This window comes from Telopea speciosissima, chromosome 1, assembly GCF_018873765.1.
Source record: "Telopea speciosissima isolate NSW1024214 ecotype Mountain lineage chromosome 1, Tspe_v1, whole genome shotgun sequence".
Classification (NCBI taxonomy): domain Eukaryota; kingdom Viridiplantae; phylum Streptophyta; class Magnoliopsida; order Proteales; family Proteaceae; genus Telopea; species Telopea speciosissima.
In genome coordinates, this window is record NC_057916.1 from 51,698,767 (window position 1) to 51,725,697 (window position 26,931).

The 26,931-nt window shown below is 37.1% G+C and overlaps 1 long non-coding RNA gene across 1 annotated transcript; it reads left to right on the forward strand.

Annotated features, from left to right (window-relative positions):
* Window positions 1-331: 331 nt before the first annotated feature.
* On the forward strand, window positions 332-20,844 carry LOC122645057. Its single transcript, XR_006330447.1, has 4 exons — window positions 332-485; window positions 5,764-5,766; window positions 18,873-18,884; window positions 20,829-20,844. It is a non-coding gene; the product is annotated as an uncharacterized LOC122645057 (long non-coding RNA).
* Window positions 20,845-26,931: the final 6,087 nt, after the last annotated feature.

A 26,931-nucleotide genomic window follows, 5' to 3' on the forward strand; every position in this document is an offset into this window, starting at 1 on the left:
TAAGGCTCGATGGATTCCATCATGGTACTCCCTACAATAGCCTTGTGACCCAAGTGCACATGTGGAATAGGCTCCATTCATTCATTTTTTTAAGCTTATTTTGAGGTCCATTCTACTAATTCAAGAAACAATCCATTCTACTAATTTAAGAAACAATTCATGTATGGACAGAGCTAGAAACTCTTTTTTATGCTGCTGTGTGTCTTTTGCCTATAAGCTAGCTCAACATAGTCCTACTTGGATGTTACTTTTTATCTTAAATTTGTTATCAATTGTATCCCTTAACTTGCTGTACTAACTTACATTCCTAATACACATTGGAACTAGCAATCTTGTTTGGGATTACTTCTATACGACAGTAGGTGTGAGCTTTGGGACATACAATCTTGCCATAGTCTCACAGCTTCAGGAAATCTTTGATGCAGATTGGAACTCTCCTTACACAGTTCCAGTTGAACCATTAGATGGAGCCTAGGTTTATTCAAGTCAACTAACCCTTGAGGAGTCCATCTAAGCTAGCAATGAGAGAATTTTTACAGCAAATGGCTGCAAATGTGTTTCCAGCCATACAGGTTTTAAGACAGGCATCGAATAGAGCATCATAAACTGACTGATTATATGTAATTTTGTTATCTCTACTATTATCCCATCTATTAATAAAATCCTTTTATTCCCAATGAGAAAATTTTACTTTAGCTGTATAAGGAATGTGTTACATCATGCTCCTTGTTAAGTTATATTTATAGTAAAGCCAACCAGGACAAGAAAACTTACATGATTAGAAACCACAGACATAAGCAAATCATTAGGATCCGGACCATAATACATCTTTGCTGCAAACTTCAATATTGTCATTGCTAACACAAAAGGTGGCCTCTTGCATGAAGGCAGCAACATTCTTGTCAATTAAACCACAGAAAGACGTCAAAGAACATGTAAATCCAACTCTTTCAAGTTCAAGAGGTAATTCTTTTGTGTTTTACGGATTTTGCAATTACAATACTACTAAAAGGATCTAGAGATATATTTCTGAAAGAAATTGGAAGCTGAAAGAATCCGACAATGTTTTGATTGGTGTCTGCAACATCACAAGTTTAAGGAAGAAAACCTGGTATAGAGGAAAGTGCTTAGTTGTAGATACTTAGAAAACATTAGAATGCAATGAAATGGTTTTCATTACAGTAATGAGTACTGAAAAAATGAATTAATCTTGTTAAATACTTCAAGCCAGATTTCAGCACACATGTCACACCTCTACATTCTAGTGAGCTCTCACCTTAAAGCGTGAAGCAATAAGAGCTAACCTGAAAGAATGGGCTATAAATTCAAAATTTGAAGGCTAGTTATCAGGAATATTGGCTTGTATCCATAAAGCAGAAAGCAACTGGGATGTTTGGTCCTCTCTTAGTTTAATAATTTTTGGCTCCTGCATATTGGAAAAGTGGAAAGAGATAAATGGTTATTGCTTGATATGTAAGAAAACAAGTGCACTACATCCCAATTATCACTATGCACTCCTTGAAAATATAATTAGAAAATGCAAGAATTCCACCACTTACTACCTCTGCTAAGCAGGCTGGTCCAGTTGTCCTGTCAATTATAGAACAACTTATTTATTAAAAGTTAGGCGAGTTTTTGCAGGCCCAGCCATGTTTCTCAGCATCAGATTCTCTATCCTTAAAATCATCTTCAGTATTATTTCCATGCTTTTCTACTATTGCATTGCCCTTCTCCCTGCGAAGCTTTTCAAATAGAGCAGCAGTGGAGGCAAACGCCGATGCAGTTTTGGACTTCAACTTCCTTGGTTCATATAGACTCCCAGATCGTGAAGATGCTAAGTTATGTCGGGGATTGTTAGATGATGGAACACGGATCATAGCAAATATCTGGTGTGCTCCAATGCGAGCTTCAACATCTGGATGCATCATTGTTTTCAAAAGGGAAACAATACTTGAAAAATAGTTGAGACTTTTATTTTCATGATCATGCCCATTAACATATTTATTATAGTGGCTAAAGGAAAAAACTTGACACAGAACCACACAGTTTGCAAGCCAGCATCAAAATTACCATGTCAAATGCTGCTGCAGTTTTGATAGAACCTTCCATTATAGGGCCTCCTTATATGTTATAACTAATAATCATGGTGGAAAGAAAATCAATAATGGAGTATTTTTTATAAGTAATGGCTACAACATACTTCATACCATAAATTCCTTCAAGAAAAAGAAGATTAGGCCCATGCAATGAACAAAAAGCATGCCAAATTAACATACTAAAAAAGATACTTGCTATGGCCTTTTTAACAATACAAGACAATCGAGAAAGGGATAAGGGATGATGCAAGCATCCCCCCCCCCAACACACCTAGAAATTCTCTCTTATAGCATATATTTCAAAAGAAAATCCCCAAAAATTTGATGAGTTATAGAATATAATAATTTATTGGTTGAAAAGATTCAACCAACTTGGTTCCCCAAAATAAGATCTAAGAGATAATTTGCTTACAAAATATTATTCATAACGACTCTTGTATGTAGCAAAATTCTATCCCTTCTTAATTGACTAGGACTGCAAACTACCAGAACAAAATGGTCTAGCCCCTAGTTCAGTTTAAAAAGATATTGTTATCAAAGACAAATTCATTTTAAGTCAGCAGAAATAAAGCACACCAAATTAAGATAAAAATAAAAAAGGTGATCAAATTCATACCTGCTGTGAGTGCAAGGTCAAAGATGCCAAAGAAATTACATGAGCCAGAATCAACAATGACCCAATAGTTGCCTTCGCAACAGAACCCATGGATGGAAGCTTCTCCAGTGTCATTGCCATCAAATCAAACAGTGGTCGAGCATCACCAATCTAGAAGATGTCAACTCAAAAATAGATTATTTGGCACAACAAAAACCCCAGAGAGAAAAATTAGGAGTACCCACAAAAAAAACATCATGCAGTGATTATGCATAGCACTTACTCCTTTAGCAATTTCCAAAAAGCAGTCTTCAATGAAGGTCGGGAATGAGATGCTCAAGTTTGACTCTTGCTTTCCAACCAATTCAGCTATTGCCTAAAGAGACTTCCTCAAACTCCTGCATAGATCACTGAAAATTAGATGGGTGTCGTAACCTCTTATCATCTGTACATTGTTCTTGATGCCATCGCATATTAGATGCGATTTTGGATGACATGTATAACCTTTGCAACCTTGGAATCAAAGGGAAATGACGTAATATCTTAATCGGGAATTTTTTGTAACTAAATAAAGAAAACATAATTAAGAGAAGAAGAGGATAAGTGTTCAGGCATCCCACCTGAAACACTACATTAGAATCACCACCAAGGCCTCCCTGGAATCGCCACAACAGAAATATTCTGAATCACCACAGAATTGGTACGCTGAAGTCAAAATTCCATTAGTCAAATCATTGGGAGCTGTTAAGCCTTAAAATATTTCTTTAAAACTTAAAAAGACAGTTCAGACACACTAAAAGTCCTCCATTAACCAACAATCTTTGGAAAATTTTCTAACTTGGCTCAATTACCTTATAACAACCCTAACTTGATTAGGTAACTGCTTCCCTTGCACAGGCTAAGAGGAGAGTCCCTAACTGACCAAATAATGTAATAATAAAAGAAATAAAAACCCAACTAAAAAAAGGAATTTCTTCCTATCATGGACTTAAAAGGGCAGAATGCTAAACTGAATAAATACTGACATAGACTTAAAACAGATCTGGAATTTATAAGTGGTATTCTAGTCTGTCCAAACAACTTAAACAGTAACAAAATAAAGGAAATAAACTGCTAAAAGCTAGTCCATGATTTGGAGAAGTTTGATTGATCCAGAACTTGAACCATGGGTCAGGTTTGGATCAAAACCGCATGCCATCTTTCTCTTATTTATATCACTGGAAATCTGCTTCACCATTGCTCCCCTCAAACAGATGGCGGCAAAGAGACTCTTTTTTCATGGCTGGCAGATGTTCCATGACCAAGGAAGGTTATATCATTGTAGTGGTCTATTTTCTTGGGAATATTAATTGGGATGTTCTATTATTTTTTTTGTTTTTGGGAATCCAATAGGGATGGCATAATGACAGTTCAATTGCTAATGAAATATTTGGTTAAGAAGTTGAGATTGGATAACGAATCAAAGGTAATTTATTTCACTTTAAATTGCTTATGCACAAGCAAGACCGTTCTACACTCTTCACTAACACAAAAAAGTTTATCAAGTTATTCTCCAACATTAAAGCATCAAACCAGAGAGAGAGAGAGAGAGAAACTCACCAGCAACAGAGATAAGGGATTGGATCTGTGTTTAGAACCCAGATGATGATATCGCAGCTCTGTTTGTCTTCTTATCTATGCTTGCTTCCAAGGATAATGATGCAAATCAGATGTTAGAAGAAGACCACATTGTTAACGTTCATGAGAGAGAGAGAGAGGTTGAAAGGGAGAGTGATTAGAGAGAGATAGGGGCTTTCAAGAGGGAGAGTGAAACGAGAAAGAGCTAGAGATTTCTGTGTTGAGTACAGAGAGCGAGAATCATTAGAGAGAGGTAGGGATTTTGAAAGAGAGAGTGAGGGAGAGCGATAGGAGACAGGGGGTGTTTCATGCGTTAGGGTTCTACACTTCTCACGCAGAAGTGTAGAAGTGGAAGAGGAAGGGATTTTCACGGAATAGCGGGAATGAAAAATAAAAACCATTCCCGCGCATAACACCAATTACCAAATAATCCAAAAAAAATAAAATAATATAAAGGGCAGGAGATTGCTACTTGGTTGCATGGTCCCTATACCAGCATCTGGGCCAATGGTAGAGTATGCATGGGTATCTACCAAAAAAGGTAAGAGCGTCATTTTCACGGTGCCCTATGAGAGGGTGTACGGGCGCACCAAGTAAGGATCTTTTTCCCTAATATAACTATGGGAAAAAAGATCTCCACTTGGGGGTGTTTCCTACGCCCTCTCATAGGAAACCGTGAAATGACACCTTTGCCCCCTTGATGATACCCAGACGTGCTCCCCCATTGGCCCAACCGCTTTAGAGACCATGCAACCAAGTAGAGATCTATTGCCCAATAAGTATTTGGGGAGGGGGGGGGAAGAACTCTGTCAGGAAGTGTGGCCTATGCCAACACTCCCATGAGTTTAAGGATGTTAAACGGTCTGGATTCAATTAAAAGGGTCCAAATCAGTTTAAATCATTTAATTAAACGGTCTCAATTTTGTAACCACAAGCAAACCATTTATTAAATGGTTTTAAGGTTCCGGTTTTAAATGGTTTGGTTTGGTTTCAGTAAATGGTATCTATTTGATTTTGGCACATTAATTTATGTACATTTAAGGGTGTTAAAGTTAAACTGTCTGATTTGGTTTAAACCATTTAGTTAAATGGCCTTAATTTTGAAACCATTTATTAAACTATTTCATGATTTTTATTTAAAACGGGTCAATTCGGTTTCGAAAAATAGTTTCGGTTTGATTTTCTGACATGAGTCTATTTCTCTACTCCCCAAGTGAAAAGACACCTCTACCCCCTTGTTTTGAGGAGGAGAGAGATAGACACATGGGAGTGCTGGTAAGGGTGTCAACCAGTACGGTTTCGGGTATTCGGTTCAGTTCGATGCCTTGTGGGTGTGAACCAAAATCGAGTCGGTTCTGGGACTAACAACCAAATACGAAACACCTCGATTCTGTTCGGTCTTGGTTCTAATTCGGGTCTAATTCGGTTTTTATAATACGGTTCCATTTTTTATAGGCTGTTAGTTCATCCATTGTTGCTACTTTGCTATGTTTTCAAGGAACTCTATTTGTATAAATAAATACTCACAAAACCTTAAAGGAACACATCAAAATTATAATTCCAAAAGAAAAAACATAAATAAAATCATAGAGAATCACATCAAAATTAGCTGTTCCAAAAGATATTATCATTTTGATTTTGGTGCATACCGTTTTGATTACTTTACTTACTTTATTAATAATCATTTACCCGAAAGATATTGAAAGATATAGGATTTAATTGGGAATAAATGGGTATTCAGTTCGATTTTGGTTCAAACCGACGAGTTTGGACATGAAACCAAAATCGAATTAAATTATCATACATCTGAACCGAACCAAATCGAATTAATTTGGTTTGGCTCGCTTTCGGGTTCGGTTTGGTTTTGACACCCTTAAATGCTGACATGTGAGTACATTTTTTATTGTAAGGAAAAGTGTTACAAATCAATAAGGTTATGAATAGGAAAATTGATTTGTATAATATGAACATCAAATCAATTTTCCTATTCAAGTGAATTAAAATGTATTTATCAAATACTTTCTCACTATATGCAAGTTATGAATGTAAGATATCATTATGGTTCAAACCCGAAAATATATTAACCAAATAACAGAAGTTGTATCCGGACCGAAAACTTATGTCTCTTAATGGTTTGGTTTTGGTCTCACTCATTCCAACACCGAAAGTCATCCAGCCCGATCGAAACCAGACCGAATCAACCATTGGCAACCCTATTCGCGCATATGCTATCAAAAGTGGGGAAAAGGTTGGTGTGGGTATTGGGAAGCAAAATCTTTTTTTAGGGACAGAATTTTATAATAGAGATAGAATATTTTTCGTCCCAAAGAGAAGGTTTATAACAAGGACGAAAATTTGGACCGTCCTAACGAAATGTTTATAATAGGGACGGAAATTTCACCATCCCAACAATATGTTTATAATAGAGACGGAATAATAGCCGTCGCAAATAAAATTATTATTACAGGGTCAAAATTAGCTCCATCTCAAATAAATTTCTTGTTGTGGAGACAGAAAGTTTTCGTCTGAAATAAAACTGGAATAGTAGGGACGGAACGTTTCGTCTCTAACTTACCCAAGCTAACCTATACATGGCACAGACTAGATATCCGTTTCTATTAAATTTTTTTGGGACGGAGAAGTTATCTGTCCCAATTATGTACTTGGTTTATAGGGACGGAGATGGTTTTCCAACGAAAATATATGTTTTATTCGAGACGAATAATAAAATCTGTCCCTATTACGCATTTTATGGGACGGATATCTTGTCCGTCCCAAGATAACTAATCTTTTCTATTATTTGGGACGAAAATTACATTACCGTCGCTATTAATTTTTATTAGGGACAAAAATATTTTTTCGTCTCTAAAAAGCGTCGCTAATACCCTTTTTTGTTGTAGTGATGGAATCTATTTCACTACGCATAGCTTCCTGCCATTTCACTAAGTCAACATCCTTAAGAGCCTCAGCGTAAGTATAAGGATCTGTGTCTGAACAATCAGATACCATGTGGAATTCTTTCACATTTTGATCCTCCTCAATGAGAAGGTTTGAACGAGTTGGTGGTATGATAGACCTCCCACTCCTCCTAGGCTCTTGAGGCTGTTGCTCAACTGTGGGTACGTCAACTAAAATTTCTGTCGGCGCAGAGGGTACTTGGTCATCAGTTATTTCTTTAATGACCACCATATCTGATCTAGGTGAGATCATGTCATCCTTAAGAAAAGTCGCATGCTTACTAACTATGACTTACTGATTAACAGGGTCATAGAAGTAGTACCCTATTGTAGTCTTAGGGTATCCCAAGAAATAACATCTATCTGTTCGGGATTCCAACTTATCTGTCTGTTGTTTCCTTACATGTGCTATGCAACCCCACACCTTAAGATGTTGAAAACTAGGCTTACGCCGATACCACAACTCAAAAGGTGTTTTGGTCACAGACTTTGTTGGTACCCTGTTCAGTATATAGAGGGCAGTTTCCAGTGCGAAATCCCAAAAACTCAATGGCAGTTCTGAATAACTCAACATGGACCGAACCATGTCCAACAAGGTTCGGTTCCTCCTTTCTGAAACTCCGTTCTGTTGAGGTGTTCCTGGGGCAGTCAACTGATAGACATGACTCACAGGTTGGATAAGGTTCTACCTTCGATGATTCCAAAGACCCATCCTTCACCAACCTGTTTATCCTTTCTACTCCAATATGACCTAACCTTAAGTGCCAAAGATATGTTGAATTATCTTGGGCTGATTTTTTTTTTAAAGAATTATTGGAGATCTCATTTACCTCTAGTACCGGTTTTAAGAGATATAATCCGTTATCTAGTAGGCCAGAAGTAATAAAAGAATTATTAAACCAAATAGTTAACTTATTACCAAAGAGGAAAGTGTAACCATCCTTAACAAGCCCACTAACAGAAACAATATTCCTCCTAAAATGAGGAACATAAAAACAATCTCTTAAAATTAAAGTATTATTATCAAAAACTAAAGTTAAATCTCCAACGGCCTCAGCAACGGCCTCAACACCCGTACCCATTCTCAAACGAACTTCATCCTTACTCAGTCTTCTTGTCAGCTTGAACCCTTGCAACAAGTTGTAAATATAGGCAGTAGACCCCCGAGTCCGCCAACCATGTGTTAGTAGGTTCCTCTAATAAATTAGACTCATAAAGGACCAAGGTTTCAGAAATACCTTCTTCCTGTTTCTCCTGCTTCTTTTTCTGAGCAGCCAGGAAAGCACGACATTCCTTCTTCCAATGTCCATCCTTCTTACAATAGAAACAAGTCCCCTTGCCCTTGTTCTTCTGAATTCCCTTGTTGCCAACCTTAGGATTTTTGCCCTTGTCAGCCTTCTTCTTCTTCTTCTTGCCCTTGGGCTTGGAGGAAGAAAACTTGTCCTCTGTAGTCAAGAGCCCCACTTTCTGCTTCTTGGATGTAGCTTCCACTTCTTGCAACATGTTGCCCAGCTCAGGGAGTTCCACAAAGAGTTTATTCATGTTATATTGAACAATAAATGATCCGTAGATATCCTGAGGCAAAGAGTAGAAGATGACATCTGTCTTATAATTCAACTTGAAGGATGTCCCAAGGTTCTCCAGTTCTTGGAATAAGTTTCGCATTTTCATGACATGGTCAATAATTGGAGTACCTTGAGCCATCTTCGTGCTATGGAGGAGTGTCACCAGTTGATGATGGGCATGCCTTTCTTCTCTCCCATACATCTCTTTCAACTCCTCCATCATGTCCTTGGTCAAGTACAGATCTTTGACCGAATCAGCGATGGTCTTTTCCAGAGAATTCAACACGAGGAGTTTTACCTTAGAGTTTTTTTGTCGAAATAACTCATAGGCCAGCTTAGAATCAGGGTTCTCCTCAATAGGGAATTCAGGCTCTTCTTCATCCAGGACAGACATTAGACCTTCTGTAAACAGGAGTAACTTGATGTTCCTCCTCCAGTCAACATAGTTTGGGCCGGTCAAAATATGGTCTTTAATAAGGGCGGCATAGTTAATTTGGGTTGACATTTTAAAGTCTACATGATGTACAAAAATAATAATTAGCATGATCTAGAACCATTGAAATAACATGGGTAAGAATAATCAATGATCAATCATAGCCTAAGCTTCCCTCTAGCTTATAGGGCATGAATTGGAAACCATCAACCCTCATACTCCTGACTTAGCCTATCAGAGTTCATCATTCGCATTTGGTTGGGTGGACTATTCTGTCTATCACTTAGACTTCCAATGTAATTTGGCCACCTTAGTGTCATGCCCATTCCTATCGGCTGACACACACTCAAGTCAAGTGTTTATCCTTAATTTCGGAGGGAACTATGGTGTTTGTGGATTAATGCCTATTATCATAGTACATATACCGCTGATCACATTCTCTACCTATCGCATGTGAGTTGAGTGCAGACAATTTCACCAATTCACCCAAATATTATCCTATCGACATCTACAAGGGTAGATCAATGAAAATTCTGCACTCACCAACTAAGGGAGGCCATAAGAATCCCACCAATCAGGGTTTTCCATATCACACTTGTATTGAAAATGAGGGAAAGTGGAAACGCATATAAACCACAAACATACAGTCAATGTATAAACATAATAATAACACATCCATCCAAGGAAAAATATAAACACACAAACACCAATGGTTATGGGATAGCATCCTTAATCAACATGAGTTCATATCCAAGATAAACTCACTTTGCTTAAAAGATGGATGGGAGCAATCATAGCCTCATATGCTACTCCCACACATGACAATAATAGTGTGATAATGCATATGCAACTAACTATTATAGGAAAATTCTAAAACTGTAATAAACTTAGACACTTCAAGTGAGCAAGTCCTTCTTTGAATCTTCTCTCCAACGAACCGGCAAGATCCTTGATCCACGATCTAAAACGATCTCGATCTCAACACGATCTCCAAACGGTTACAATGAATAATTTTAAACTAATTCAAAAATTATTACAACTCTTTCCAAATAAATAAAATTACGTAACAGAAAACTAGTCCACCAAAATTGGACTACCTGGAAGATAAAAAGGAAATTACATATAAAATCACAACCATGCCATGCCTAGCACACACATACATCTAATACATATAATTTTTTAAATCCCATAACCATGGTCCTCATTACATATATGATGCTCAAAATAATATTCCAATATTTTATGTGAAAATTACCTAAAAACACATAAAAACATCATTCCATGACAATCCAAGTCATTATGATCATATGCATCCAATGCATCCATCATACAACCATTACCATGACAACTTATGTCACAATGGTTATGTGCATTACATGACCATTAGCATGACAATCCAATGTCACTATGACCATATGCATCACATAGCCATTGCGATGACAACTTATGCCATAATGGTCATGACACATACCCCCACAAAGCAATCACATACATGCTTAAAATAAAATTAATAACTATAAATTATAATAAGCCATTATGCCTATTGGGGAAGGTGGGTGAAGGGAGGAATTTCTCCACCCATCTTCTCCAATAAAATTCCCTTCAACAAGTAAACTAGAAAATTTTTTTTTTTCTAGAAAAAACTGCTACACAAAAAAAAAAAACAAAAGGGAAAATCATTAAACAAGGTGCACAAAGGCACAAGGCAGCATCGCATGTAGCAAGGCTGCCCAGGCACGTACACGGTAGTTAGCCACTCGCGCACGTGGCAGGCAGCCAGGTGCGCACAAAGAGAGGGAGGGTATGGTGCGGCATGGGGCTGGGGTGCATGCGGCAGGTGGGCGCGCACAGGCAGCCAACCTATGGCCCCTTGGTTGCATGCATCTCATCCTGAATTTTATTTTTTTTTTAAATAAAAATTGAATACAATTTTTGAGAGCATGACATAAATAATGGAAAAAAATTTGAAAACAACCCCATCGATAAAGAGGCTTTGATGCCACTGTTAGCATCGCATGTGCGACCAATGCAGAAGCGTAAACAAGATCACAATATCGATGGTGAAGTCATTCAAATAACTGAACGAAGCAGTGATCGAGTATTACCTAAGCCTCACAGATGCAAGACTTCTAATCGATGATAGCCCTTTCTCGATCGTTCCACGCACCACTCAAGCTTTGCGTTCCCCACACGGTCAAACTGTATATCTCCTCCACACACCAAGGAACACGCCACCTTGATTTCTTCTAGGATCAAACACCAAAGAAGAGAGAAGGGAGAAAACAGATTTTGGAGAGGGAGAGAGAGCTCAACGTTTTTGGGTTCTTGTGTATATTCTATGTGATTTTGCCATCCATAAAAATATACATTTGTGTCCCACACAATCCCAAAAGGCTATCTCACATGGGTGTGATAAATTGAGTTTCCAAATATGACTCAATTATCTACCCATCCAATCTTTCTCAATGAGGAAAGATCTGCATTGCTAGAGGAATCCAATATTGGGTGGAATATCCAATATTCCCCTATTGGCTTTCCTTTTCTAACAATCATCATCATCAACTAGAGGTTTGTACTTTTCTTTTGGAGGAGAAATATCAAATCTAATGTTCATAGATTCCTCTACTACTATAGTGTTTTTGTTGACTACTCTATAAGCATGGCTATTGCTAGAGTACCCAAGAAAAATACCTTCATCTAATTTTTCATTAAATTTTCCTTTGGAGACTTTAGTATTCAAAATGAAGCAGTTACATCCAAAAATTTGAAAATAATCAACTTTAGGTTTCTTTTCAAAATATAACTCATAAGGTGTTTTAGATAAGATTTTTTAAATTAAAACACGATTTAACACATAGCATGCAGTATTTACAGCTTCAGCCCAAAAGTATTTAGGTAGAGAATATTCATTAAGCATAGTCCAGACAGTCTCTTGAAGAGATCTATTTTTCCTTTCAATAACCCCATTAGATTGAGGGGCTCTAGGAGCAGAGAAATTGTGAGTGATGCCTTCATTATCATAATATTTCTCAAATTGGTTTGAGTTATCAAACTCACCACGATAATCATTTCTTATTGTAGTGACCAAATAGCCCTTTTGGTTTTGGATTTTCTTACAAAGTTTTGAAAATTCATTAAAGGTTTCATTTTTATAACTAAGAAAAGAGGTACAAGGGTATCTAGAGTAATCATCAACAATGACAAAAGTGTATACTTTTTCACTCAAGCTTAGAGTAGGGATAGGGCCAAAAAGATCCAAATGGAGAAGTTCAAGTGGTCTAGTAGTTGAAACTATATTCTTTGATTTGTGAGAAACTTTAACTTGTTTATCTTTTTGGCATGCATCACAAAAATGATTCTTGTCAAATTTTAGTTTGGGTAAGTTTCGGACAAGTTCTTTGGAGGCTATTAATTGAATCAATTTTATATTTATATGTCCAAGTTTTTGATGCCAAACATTTGAATCTTCATAGGAAACTAGGCAAGTATTACTAGAACATGCTCCATCAATAATATTGTTATTTCCAGTCCCTTTCAATACCACTTTGTTATTAGCATCTATAACCAAGCAATGTGAAACATCAAAGCTTGTTTTATATCCAACACTACATAGTTGACTTACACTAAGTAGGTTGTAGGTAAGTTTGTTTGCCAAATAGACATTTGAGATGGTAGTACCTCCTATGTTGATGTTTCCAATGTCGATTATCTTTCCTTTGCCATTATCTCCAAAGGTCACCCATCCTCCGTCATACTTTCTCAACTTTATAAATAGCTTTGTATTTGTCGTCATATGCTTGGAGCATCCACTATCGATATACCACTCTATTTGGCCTTTACTCTTCAAGCATACCTACAAAACAAAGTTTACACATGCATTGGTCCCCATAATCTCATGGGTCCATCGTTGTTAGAATTGAGAGATTTCTTAGGTACCTAAATTTTCTTATATTTATGATTTTTGTTTGGACCGTAGATTGTGTCCGAAATATTGCTCTTGGGTCGTTGGTACCTAGGATCACAAATATCAAATGGAGATGGTGCCCTTTTCTGTCTTTGTGATCTTTGCTAATCAAAGGAATTTTGAGTCCTTCTATCTCTTTGGAATTTTTTATGGTCATAAGGTCTATATGAATTATGCTTCATATATAGCCTATGGTTTGGTTGAGGTCTATAGCTTCTTTCCATTGTGTATGAAACTTATGGTCTATGAAATTATCTTTGGGGTCTTTAAGGTCTTTGAGGTATATATTCCCTTTGAGGTCTATTCCTTCTTTGAGAGGTATAATAAAATGCATAATAACGTTGATTTCTATATCTTTGATTTTTGTACCCTTGATTTCTTGAAGAGGGTGCATGAGAGATTGATGCTTGACCTTGATATGTTCTTCCCTCTTCTATGTACACCATTTTCTCTTTACCTTTGGCATGATATGGCTCCAATTATAGCCTAGTCCTTCCTTGTCTTGGGATGGTTTTTGAGGTGTACCAAGAAGAGTGTCTAGTGATTTTTGTCCCTTGGGGAAGGTAAGCAAGGCCGACGTCAATTTCTCCTTTTCTCCTTCAAGTTGGGCAATGTAGGCATGTAGCTCATCTAATTTATTAGCCAATTCTATTACTTCCTTTTCTAAAAAGGAGTTTGAAACTTCAAGTTTGCGGTTTGCCTCATAGAGAGCTTCAAATCTCTTTTCAATATCATTTTCGTCTGTGTCATCCGTATCTATATCTTCAATTGAGTCACTATATTTAGAGTTAGAAGTGAGATAGGATGAACTTACCTCTATGCCATCTTCTGTTGTCATAAGAGCGAGATTTGTGACTTCTTCATTAGATTCTCCTACTTCTTCTTTACTTGAGTCCCATGAAATTTCAGCGGCATACGTTTTCTTTTTGTCTTGTCCTTTTGGGCACTCAGTTCTGAAGTGGTCAGGCTTTCTGCACTCATAACAAACAATATCTTTCTTAGAAGGAACAGTTTTGTCTTTGGATAGATTCTTACCTTTGCTTATTTGTCGCTTATTAAAATATTTTCCTCCCTTCTTTTTGAGGAATTTTTGAAATTTCTTGGTAATAAGAGACATTTCTTTTTCTGAGAAGGTGATGTCCTCTTCTTCATTTTTCTCTTCATCAGATGGACTAGTAGTCTTGAGAGCTATGGTCTTCTTCTTCGGTTCTTTTGTTTCTGACCATCTTTCATCTTCATTTAATTCGACTTCGTGAGTAAGAAGAGAGATCCAAGCAGTTTGTCCAGACTCACTTGTCAAGATCCTTTGCTTCCTTTATAGCCGTTACTTTCGGTCTCCATTTGGGAGGAAGTGACCTGAGAATTTTTCTTATATTTTTGAACTTGGTATATGTTTTACCTAAGCCCTTTAACTTGTTTGTGGTGTTAGTAAATCGCAAAAATATATTGAAAATATTTTCATTTTCTAACATCTTAAACAATTCATACTCATACACAAGTTTACCAATTTTAGATTCCTTCACTTGTGAGGTTCCTCCATATGAAACCACAAGTGTATCCCAAATTTCTTTTATCATTTCACACATGGCTATTTTGTTAAATTCAGAATCACATAAGACATATTGTAAGAAGGTGATAGCCTTAAAATTGTATTGAATTTTTTTCTTTTCAGCAGGAGTTAAATCAGAGGTTTCTTTAGGAATACTTTCACCTTCTATAACTTTAGTGAAGGAGTATGATCCATGTTCAATTATATTTTATACCTCAAGATTATGAGCAGATGTAAAGTTCTTGAATTTAATATTCTAATATAAAAAATTATCTCCATTGAACAGAGGAGGTCTAGAGACATTTAGTCCCTCAAGAGGATTGGTGTAATGAGAACTCATAGATCATTAAGTCTCAAATAAATTGAGCTCTGGCTTTGACACCAAATGTAGGATAACTTAGAGGGGGGTGAATAGGTTATCACTAGTGAAATAATGTCCTTCTTAAAATTTTCTTAAATTAAGATAACATAGAGAAAGATAAATTGCGCAAATAGAGGACACATAAGATTTATAGTGGTTCGACTAAACCAGCCTACGTCTACTCCTCTCAATCTTGAGAGAATTTCACTAGTTTCTTCTTTTCAGTACAGTAGGTGGGAAGAACATCTTTACAATCTTTTTTCACGGGATTAGAGGATCCTAATCTTTTAAGGATAAGAGAATCTGAATCTTTTAAGGATAAGAGGATCCTTGTAATGCCTAAGTACAGTCTAGGCTAATGCAATAATGCTTTGTAAACTCAAAAGTATAAACAAATACAAAAGAATAACATAAGGATTACCTAGGCAAGGAGTGTGATGTGTACTCATTGCAAGTGTCAAATGATGCAAAATGAATGCTTATAATGATGACCTTTTTTAAGACTTTTCTTTAGATTGCAAGCATGTGAAGGTCTTTTGAGCTTTGAAGTCAATCTTTGAATGATGTAGATGTGGACAAGAAGACTTTAATGATTAGAGCAACAATTGACTTTTCACATTTCACAAAAGTTATATTTTGGACTGTAGTGGATAGGTAAAAAGGTCTAATATGTTATCTATTTATAAGCTCATTAATAGCCTTTAGAACATGTGTAAAATGTGCTCTAATGGATCTATTTTTTTCCCATCCGGTTGATCCGAACATTGATCCAGTTGATCGGATCATAGCCATTGGGGAAACTAGTCGTTGGAGGGTAGAACTGACATTCGATCGATGTTCGTGTAAATTCACCAAGAGGGAGGGTGAATAGGTGTAGGTTCAAAAATTAAAACAACAATGCAGAAATAAAATCTTAATACAAGAAATAGAGAAGAGTAGAGACAAGCAATAAGAAAAGACACAAACAATTTATAGTGGTTCGGCCAATATGTGCCTACGTCCACTTCTCTCACCTTAGAGAGAATTCACTATATAGAATCTTGAGTGGGCAAGAGGACTCTTACAACAACTACTCTTGAAAAATTGAGCAAGAGGACTCAAACACAACTACTCTTGACTTGTGAGCAAGAGGACTCCTTCTCTTGATTTGGAGCAAGAGGACTCAACAACAACTTTAAGTAAAGTACTAAGTAGTTTAGGATTACTTTAAAAACTTAGTAGAATGAGTGCTACCTCTTAATCAATGCAGCTTGGATGCAAGTATGCAATGAGGGACCAAGGATGAGATTGAATTTTCTTTGATCTTCTTGATCTTAAAAGAATAATCTCACTAGGGAGTGCTTGATTGTTTAGAGCTCTTGATTGGTGATTGTTGTGGTATTTAGAACACTAATCAAGAGGGGTATTTATAGGCTAGAGGCTAAGAACCAATTCAGGAATCCAAATAAAAAAAGAATTCCACATTCTATAAGTAATCCGATATGCTGGATGGGAATCCGGTATGCCGGATTACCTAACTCCCTTTTAAAAATAAGAGTAACGGATATAATTTAAGCGGTTATAGGTGATCCGGTATGCTGGATGGGGATTCGGTATACCGGATCAGTGTACATTGCAGTACCTCAAGGATCCGGTATGCTGGATCTCATCCAGCATGCTTAAGTTAAACACTGTGAGTAGTTCCTGAGATTTTACCCCTGATCCGGTATGCCGGATTGGGAACCGGTATACCGAATTGGGCAACAGTGTGATTTCAGCTTAATTTCCTTGGGGGTTAATTTGGGTATTTCAAACCCACTTGGTCACATAGTTAGAGGGTCAAATGGCCTCCTAAGGTCATTCTAGATGCATGCATGCGTGTGTGTGTGCATTACATCAAGTGTGACTCAAGAAATGAAAAATTTACACAAATATCTAAATTTATACAAAGTCTTCAAAAGAGGTCTTCTTTTGACTTTCTCCAACATATATTTGACTTTGACTTCCAAGCTTCAATCTTCTTATGGATCTTTGAACACTTGTATATGCTCCCCCTCACTTGGTGCTATGCTTTGACTCTAACACACTTAGAACAAAAGCATTAGTCCAAGACTTATTTGTTATCATCAAAACATCATCATGGGGATGACTTGGAGGGTGTGGAATGTAGGATCATTTCCCTAACAATCTCCCCCTTTTTGATGATGACAAATAACACAAAAAAAATAAATAAAGGAGAGTAAGGAGCAATAAGCAATTCAATTTAAAAAGTCAATTTATTTTACTTAAACCAAGCAATTACAAAGCAATTACAATATATAAGCATAAACAAGCATAAACAAGCCTTGCATTGCAACTTAGCCAAAAATTTAAAATTTAAAAATCAAACAACTTCTTATTCCAACTTCTTCTCCCCCTTTAGCATTATCAAAAAGAAAAAAAAATACCCTTAAGGGTCAAAAGGTGGAAGAGGGGAAATGGAAGTAGAGGCACCGGGAAAAGGTGGAGGAGGTCCTTGTGGAGTTGCTCCCGGTGTATCAAAAGTGAGATGGCCAAGATTTAAGGTAAGAGTTTGAACTGCATTGAGGATTTTATCTTGGCGCACATTTAGGGAATCAAAGCCGATCTTCAAGTCATGGCGTAGAGAAGCCAAATCTACGTCAATCTTTTCTTGACCAATTTCAAGTGCTACAAGGTGGGTGTTAGTGTCTTCCATGTAGTCATCCATAGAGGATACCCAATCTTGTAGCGAGGCTAGAAGTCCTTCTTGAGCTGGAGGAGGAGGGGCATTTCCATCTAGATCTTCTTCTTCTTCAATGAATACATCGGTAGGAGGAGGAATGGCTATAGTATGGAAGCTATTCCGGGTGATGTGTTGAAAAGTTACCTTTGACTCTTCCTCACGAGAGAGGTCAATGTCATAGGCTTTGAAAAGCCGGGTAAGAAGGCGTCCATATGGGAGATTTTTGTTCTTTTGGGGATGAGCACAAGATTCCATATAGCGCATAATGAAGAAAGAAAGATAAAGAGGGGTAGAAGAGTACACACATTAAGTGAGATAGGCTTGAGGAGTGAGACACTTGCTTCGATCACCACCTCTAGGAATATAATTATGCTGAATTATGTAGGAGATCACATGGGGAATGAGCCGAAGTCTACCGGTTATGATGGTGGCAGCTTGAGGGTCATATTGCTTCAAGATGGCTGAATAGACTTCTTGGTGATCAAAGAAATCTCTAAAAATTGTACTCTTTGGTGTCCAAAAGATGTAAGGTCCATCGCACTAGATTCCGAGCATACTACCGAGCTCAGCAATGGAGAGCTCTATGCGAACACCCTTCACATAAGAATGAAGTTTCAATGAATCGTTCGCCCCGCTGAAATAGAGGTTTGCGTAGAAGTATCTCACAAGTTGGGGGTAGAAAAAATCATCCATGTTGAGAAGTGCTTCCCAACCAATGTATTTGAACATTCTCTCTAGTTGGAGGCTATTGAAAGAAAAAATTCAACTTCTCGTCCTTCTTCAATCTTTCGGGCAAGATATAGAGGCCAATTGGCACGAACTTCAGGAGAGCAAAAAAGTCGATCTTCTCCTTGAGCATAAGGTAGTCTTGAAGAGCCTCCGGTTGAATGTCCTCTTTTGGAGGGTTGTTGGCCTTCGGGCATAACATTCTTGCTTTTTCTACTCATCTTCAAGGGAGTTTATAGAGATTTGTAAGAGATTTGAAAGACTGAGAGAGAGTATGGAGAAAGTAGGATGAACAGTGAGTGAGAAAGAGACAAAAAATAGGGATTTATATAGGCATTTAGAGTGCTGCAATAGCTATAAAATGGGCAGAAATTCAAACATCCGGTATACAATTTCCATATCCGGTATACCGTTTCAAGTAGTAACGGCTAGAAACTGCCATAAACAGCTGATCCGATATACCGTTTAAGGATCTGGTATACCGTTTCAAGCAGAAACAGTAAGAAGAAATAAAAGAAAAGGAAAGAAAAAAAATAGAGTACTATTTTTTTAAAAATTTTCTATTTTATTCAAATGGGTCACACAAGCCAAGATCTCTTCTAAGAGAGCAGAATCTATCTTCACTCAAGGGTTTTGTGAAGATGTCTACAAGTTGCTTCTCGGTCTCAATATAGTCGAGTCGGATTTCACCTCTTTGAGCTGTATCACGTAGAAAGTGATGACGAATATTGATATGTTTAGCTCGAGAATGTAAAATCGGATTCTTATTAAGATTAATGGCACTTGTATTATCATATTGGATTGAGGAGATGTCAAACTTTACTCTGTAGTCTTGGAGAGTTTCCCTCATCCAAAGTACTTGTGCACAACACCGTCCGGCTGTAATGTATTCAGCTTCAGTGGTAGAAAGAGTAACTGAATTTTACTTCTTACAAAATCACGACACTAAACACGATCCCAAGAAGTGACAGGTTCCACTTGTACTCTTGCGATCAACATGACATCCGATAAAATCGGCATCGAAGAAGCTAACAAGGTCAAAGTCATTGTCCATAGGGTACCATAGTCCAATGCTTGGGGTTCCCTTTAAGTACTTAAAGATTCTCTTCATAGTACTCAAATGGGATTGCATAGGTTTGGCTTGGAACCTAGCACAAGCACAGACACTAAACATAATGTTTGGTCTACTAGCCATTAGGTAAAGTAAGCTACCTATCATGCCTCTATACTTAGTTGGGTCAACAGGGATTCCATCTTCATCTTTGGACCAAGTTACAGATGTACTCATTGGAGTACTAGATGACTTTTGTCCATTGATGTCAAACTTTTCAATAATTCTTTAATGTACTTTGTTTGACTGATGAAGATCCCATTAGGGGTTTGTTTAATTTGAAGTCCCAAAAAGAAATTTAGTTCACCCATGAGACTCATCTCAAATTCAATACTCATGTATTTACCAAAGTCATGACAAAAAGATTCATTTGTAGATCCAAAGATTATGTCATCTACATAAATCTGGACTATAATCACATCATTTTTATCATGCTTAACAAATAAAGTGGTATCTATTTTACCCATTGAAAAACCAGTATTAACTAGAAATTTACTCAATCTGTCGTATCATGCTCTTGGGGCCTATTTTAAACCATACAGGGCCTTTTTCAGCTTGGATACATGGTCCGAAAGTTTTGAATCTTCAAAGCCAGGCGGTTGAGATACATAGACTTCTTCATTGATGTAACCATTCAAGAAAGCGCTTTTGACGTCCATTTGGTACAACCTGAAATTCTTATAACATGCAAAAGCAAGCAACATTCTAATTGACTCAAGTCTAGCTACAGGTGCATATGATTCATCGAAATCAATCCCTTCCTGTTGGTTATATCCTTGAGCAACTAATCTAGCTTTGTTTCTAGTGATATTACCATCTTCATCAAGCTTATTCCTGAATACCCACCGAGTCCCAATAATCTTGGTGTTAGAGGGTTTTGGCACTAAGTCCCAAACTTGATTCCTTTCAAATTGATTCAATTCTTCTTGCATAGTGACTATCCAATCACTATCCAAAAGAGCATCTTTAATGTTCTTGGGTTCGATGCTAGATATAAAGACTACATTTGAACAAACATTTTGGATTTTACTTCTAGTTTGTACACCTTTATCTAGGTTTCCAATGACAAGGTCAAGGGGATGATCTTTAACCATTCTAACTTCTTTAGGAAGTTCATGTACTTGATTATTAGGTTCATCTAAGATGACGCTTTCAACTCTCTTCCTAATCTCAAGTACCACATCTTCATTATCATCTTCTAGGTCTTTATACCTTTCTTTTGCCATAGATTCATCAAATCTGACATTCATAGACTCTTCCACAACTAGTATTCTCTTATTAAACACTCTATATGCTCTACTATTTGTGGAGTAGCCTAGGAAGATGCCATTATCAGCTTTTTCTTCAAATTTTCCTAAATTATCTTTAGTATTAAGGATAAAACAAGCACATCCAAAAACTTTAAAATAGTCTACTTTAGGCAATTTGTCATGAAACAATTCATAGGGGGTTTTTATCAAGATAGGTCATATCAAAACTCGATTTAACACATAGCAAGCCGTGTGTACAGCTTCAGCTCAAAAATATTTAGGTAGGGAGTACTCATTGAGCATTGTCCTAGCCATTTCTTGGATTGTTCAATTCTTTCTTTCAACCACACCATTTGATTGTGGTGTTCTAGGGACTGAGAAGTTATGTGTTATACCTTGCTTTCAACAAAACTCACCAAATTCTTCTATATTGTCAAATTCACCACCATGGTCACTTTTTATGGAAGTGATCATGTAACCCTTTTGGTTTTGTATTCTCTTACAAAGAGCTACAAATTCCTCGAATGCATCATTTTTATGCTTGAGGAAGAGGGTCCAAGTGAAACGGGAGTAGTCATCTACAATAACGAAAGTGTATTTCTTTCCTCCCAAGCTAGTGGTTTGTATGGGTCCAAATAAGTCCAAATGAAGTAATTATAACAGTCTAGAAGTGGCAACAGAATTAATGGCCTTATGAGAAGCTTTAGTAAGCTTACTTCTTTGACAAGCTCTACATGTCTGTTGCTTATCAAAATTCAGCGTAGGTAAATTTCTCACAAGGTTCTTAGAAGAGAGGGATTTTATAATCTTAGAGTTTATATGTCCCAACTTTCTATGCCACAAGGTTGCATCATCAAACTTAGATAAGAGACAAGCATCATGAGAGTTTATGTTGAAAGTACAAATATAAAAGTTATTTTTTCATGATCCTTCAAGTATCAAGTTATTGTGAGAATCTTTAATCTCACACTTGGAGACATTAAAGTTAACAAAATAGCCATTGTTACAAAGTTGACTTACACTAAGCAAATTATACTTTAAATTTTTAACTAGGCTAACGTTAGAGATTATCGTACCTCCAAATTTTATTAAACCATTATCGGTGATTCTTCCTTTGCTATTGTCCCCAAACGATACCCATCCTCCTTTTTACTTTTTGAGTTTCGAAAATAGCTTTGGGTTGGTTGTCATATGCTTTGAGCAGCCGCTATCAATATACCATTCATTTTTACTTAGATGTACCTACAAAATAAGAATGCTTAATAAAACTTTGGTCCCAATTGGGTGTTGGATCCATCATTATTAGTATTATACATTCCTCTAAGTCTCCACACCATTTGGTGACCACTGGCCTTTTGATTCCCATACCAATTTGTGTATGGTTGAGGGTTCTAAGGTCTTTGGTTTTAGACATTCTATATGACCCTTGGTTGTTGGGTGATCTTTGCACCTTTGGTGAATTTCTCCTATTTTGACCATTGAAGGGTCTCTTTTTTCCATTGAAGGGTCTTCTAGGAGGTCAAAAAGGTTGCTTCATATGATAGCATTCTCAAATAGTGTGTCCCTTTTTGTTGCAATTGTTGCATACAACAGATTGAGGAATATTTGGGTTAAGTATCTTCCCTTTGGGATTTGATTTGTTTAACTGAGGAATTTTCTTTCAAACATAACATTCCTCAATCAAATATCCTTTCTTTTTGCAATAATTGCAGAACTTCTTCTTCACTTTCTTACTTGTTATTTTACTTGAACTTGCCTCATTGGTTTGATTTGAACTCTTGTTCACATTATAGCCTACTCCTTTCTTGTTGAAGGGTGCTTTGTAGGCCTTCTTATATTTCTTCATTTTAGGGCAATCTCCTCTAAAATGTCCAGGTTTCTTACATTCATAGCATAAAATTTCTTTTGAAGAAGAGTCATAATTATTCTTAGAAACATTTTTACCTTTTTGGTCTTTTGAAAATCTTCTTCTGTTGAATGAAGGTTTCCCTTTGTTCTTCAAAAATCTTGAGAATTTCTTTGATAAATAGGAATTTCATCATCCGAAAGTTCTTCATCATCGTCGCTAATGTCGTAAATTTTGAATGCGACAACCTTCTTCTTAGGTTCCTTAGGCTCGTCCTCCTTAGTGTCTTGCCTTAGCTCCATCTCATGTGTTTGGAGTGATCCTAATAGATCATCAAGGCTTAGCTTATCAATGTCTTTTGATTCTCTTATGGCTGTAGTCTTAGGTCTCCATTTTTTTGAGAGGAATCTCAAAATCTTTTGAACGTTCTTACCATTGGAGTGAACCTTACCTAATCCTTTCAATTTGTTCACGATGTTAGTAAATCGAGTAAACATGGCATACATATCTTCATCATTTTTCATTTTAAATAATTCATATTCATTCACTAACATGTCAATCTTAGATTGCTTAACTTCAGAGGTACCTTCATATATTACTATACGCTTATCAAACATCTCTTTAGCGGAGTCACACATGCATGTCCTATTATACTCCTTTTCTCCTAATGCACATTTGAGATAACTTGTAGCAGCATAGTTGAGTTGCATCTTAGCTTTCTCAGTTGTGGTCCATTCTTCTTTGGGCTTGTCTATGGTATTAGGTCCATTCTCAATAACTTCTCATGCGTCAATGTTATTGGCACACATGAAGTTCTTAAAGCGATTCTTCCAATAGGAGAATCCTTCACCTTCAAAGAAGGGAGGTTGGGTAATGTTGTAACCTTTGAACTTACAGTTAGCAGAAGTTCCCATGGTCTTTAACTCTTAGAAGGATTGATAAAATCACGGTCTTGAGCTCCCGCTCTGATACCAAATGTAAATTCACCTAAAGGGGGGGTGAATAGGTGTAGATTCAAAAATTAAAACAACAATGCGAAAATAAAATCTTAATATAAGAAATAGAGAAGAGTAGAGACAAGCAATAAGAAAATACACAAGCAATTTATAGTGGTTCGGCCAATATGTGCCTACGTCCACTTCTCTCACCTAAGAGAGAATTCACTATATAGAATCTTGAGTGAGCAAGAGGACTCTTACAACAATTACTCTTGAAAAATTGAGCAAGAGGCCTCAAACACAACTACTCTTGACTTGTGAGCAAGAGGACTTCTTCTCTTGATTTGGAGCAAGAGGACTCAACAACAACTTTAAATAAAGTACTAAGTAGTTTAGGATTACCTTAAAAACTCAGTAGAATGAGGGCTACTTCTTAGTCAATGCAGCTTGGATGCAAGTATGCAATGAGGGAGCAAGGATGAGATTGAATTTTCTTCAATCTTCTTGATCTTGAAAGAATAATCTCACTAGGGAGTGCTTGATTGTGTTAGAGCTCTTGATTGGTGATTGTTGTGGTGTTTAGAACACTAATCAAGAGGGGTATTTATAAGCTAGAGGCAAAGAACCAATTCAGGAATCCAACTAAGAAAAGAATTTCACATTCTATAAGTAATCCGGTATACTGGATGGGAATCCGGTATGCCGGATTACCTAACTCCCTTTTAAAAATAAGAGTAGCGGATATAATTTAAGCAGTTATAGGTGATCCGGTATACTGGATGGGGATTCGATATATTGGATCAGTGTACACTACAGTACCTCAAGGATCCGGTATGCTGGATCTCATCCAACATGCTTAAGTTAAACATTGTGAATAGTTCCTGAGATTTTACCCTTGATCCGGTATGCCGGATTGGGAACCAGTATACCGGATTGGGCAACAGTGTGATTTCAGCTTAATTTCCTTGGGGGTTAATTTGGGTATTTCAAACCCACTTGGCCACATAGTTAGAGGGTCAAATGGCCTCCTAAGGTCATTCTAGATGCATGCGTGCGTGTGTGTGTGCATTACATCAATTGTGACTCAAGAAATGAAAAATTTACACAAATATCTAAATTTATACAAAGTCTTCAAAAGAGGTCTTCTTTTGACTTTCTCTAACATATATTTGACTTTGACTTCCAAGCTCCAATCTTCTTAAGGATCTGTGAACACTTGTATATGCTCCTCCTCACTTGGTGCTATGCTTTGACTCTAACACACTTAGAATAAAAGCATTAGTCCAAGACTTATTTTTTATCATCAAAACATCATCATGGGGATGACTTGGAGGGTGTGGAATGTAGGGTCATTTCCCTAATAGTTCGATCGACCTGATCATCGTCCCACTTGATCCAATCGATCAGATCATTTTTGGGAACGTACCAGTGAAGCTGCTATTTCACCCAGTCAAAGCATACCCTATGATCCGGTCGACCAAATCACAGACCGAATCCCTGTCTTGGCTTGATTTTGACAGTTTAAGTATGGGGATTTGTCCGGGACTTTCTCCAACCAATTCCAACATATTCTAAGGTCAGAGGGGGTTCAATTATAACCTTCTAAGATTTCTAATTGATGCATATGCTTTTTCATTTATATTATGCAAATGCAATTACAAGTATGCAGTATGTATCTAAGTGTGTGCACACAAGCATCTTGATGAGGATCTTGGTTTCTTTCTTCAAGAGATGTTCTTCAATCTTCAAAAGGTCTTTCAAAATCTTTTTTACTTGAAAAGCTTTGCATACCTTTGAGATCTTGATCTTCAAGGCTTTGTTCTGGACATCTTTACTTCGTACTATATGTCTTCTACTGCTTTGACTTATTAGTGCTGTTGACATATAGACACATACAAGACCTTGTCCAATATGTTTGTTATCATCAAAATACTTATGGAGATAGGGTAGAATTCCCCAACAATACCCGTGACCCAACTCATACTTATGATACTTATGTGCGTGTTGTAGTGTAGCTTGAGCAGCCTTCATAGTTCTGGAGGAAGACCTTGACTAGGTAGCTATAGACTTAGACTTTCTACCTTGCTATATACCCATCTTCCATGACTTGTTCTTGACCATTGTCTTAGGTTCTATGGGTATTAATTATACTCTTTCTTGTCCTCCTTTTATGTGCACAAACTCCAATTAGAACTCCTCTCAAACCATACCTATACATCCTTGAAGTAGGCTAGATCATCAGAGTCAATTGGATTCTAGTTTGCTATCATTGCATAACAGCCACCTTTCAACCAAATTTCTAGGGACTTTTTTTTCTAATTTGGTCAAAGGTTTCTTCATGAAAACTATAGCCCTTTAAATCTAGTTTATAAGGCATTTTGAATCGCATCAATTCGTTATGTATTGACCGAGTTATGGCCAAAACAGTGGGCGGGGTCTGCTATATTTTGCCCCGACGGATGATATAATGGAGGATGATCCATGATCTGCCTGCATCATCCGCCCAGTGTAAAATCCTTCTTTGTGAATGTAATATTGGTTTGATTTCATCTTATCTTGGCCCAAGGCTTAACCCTTGGTTATTTTAGACTATTTGTGGCCCATATGCCCTAACTAAACCCTAAAGACCTCTAACCTAAGACCTATTTGGGCTCTAATATGATCCAAATCCATTTTGGACCTTAAACAAGCCCCCAATAAAACAATACCTAAGATCCTAAGCTAAACAAGGTCAAAACCTGGCATCTTCTCATTTCTCTCATTTCCCTAACCCTAGTGAGGAGAGAGAACATGGGGAGCAAGAAAGGAGAGAAGGAGGAGGAAAAAGGGGGAAGGAAGAAGGAGAGGAAGAAGGTACCCCAACCTTTGTTGGAGCCATCCTTGAGCATCAATCTTCACTTCAGCCAACCTAAAAGCTACCCTTGGACCCTAAAGCTCATGGGAAGGAGGATTTGCAGCTCAATCCCAGCCTTAAAGCTTGCCCCCTTGCTCTCCTACGCTAACCCCATTTTAAGTAAGCTAAACTATGCTAATTCTAGATTATTTTCATTTGGGTTTGATTGGAATCCTATCAAATTCTTAGCCCAACCTTGGGGCTTCTTACTCTATTGTAATGAGACCTTGTATGTGATGTTAAATATACCAACTATCGACCTAGGATCACCTATCCACAGCCAATTGGCATAGTTGCCATGAACCCCC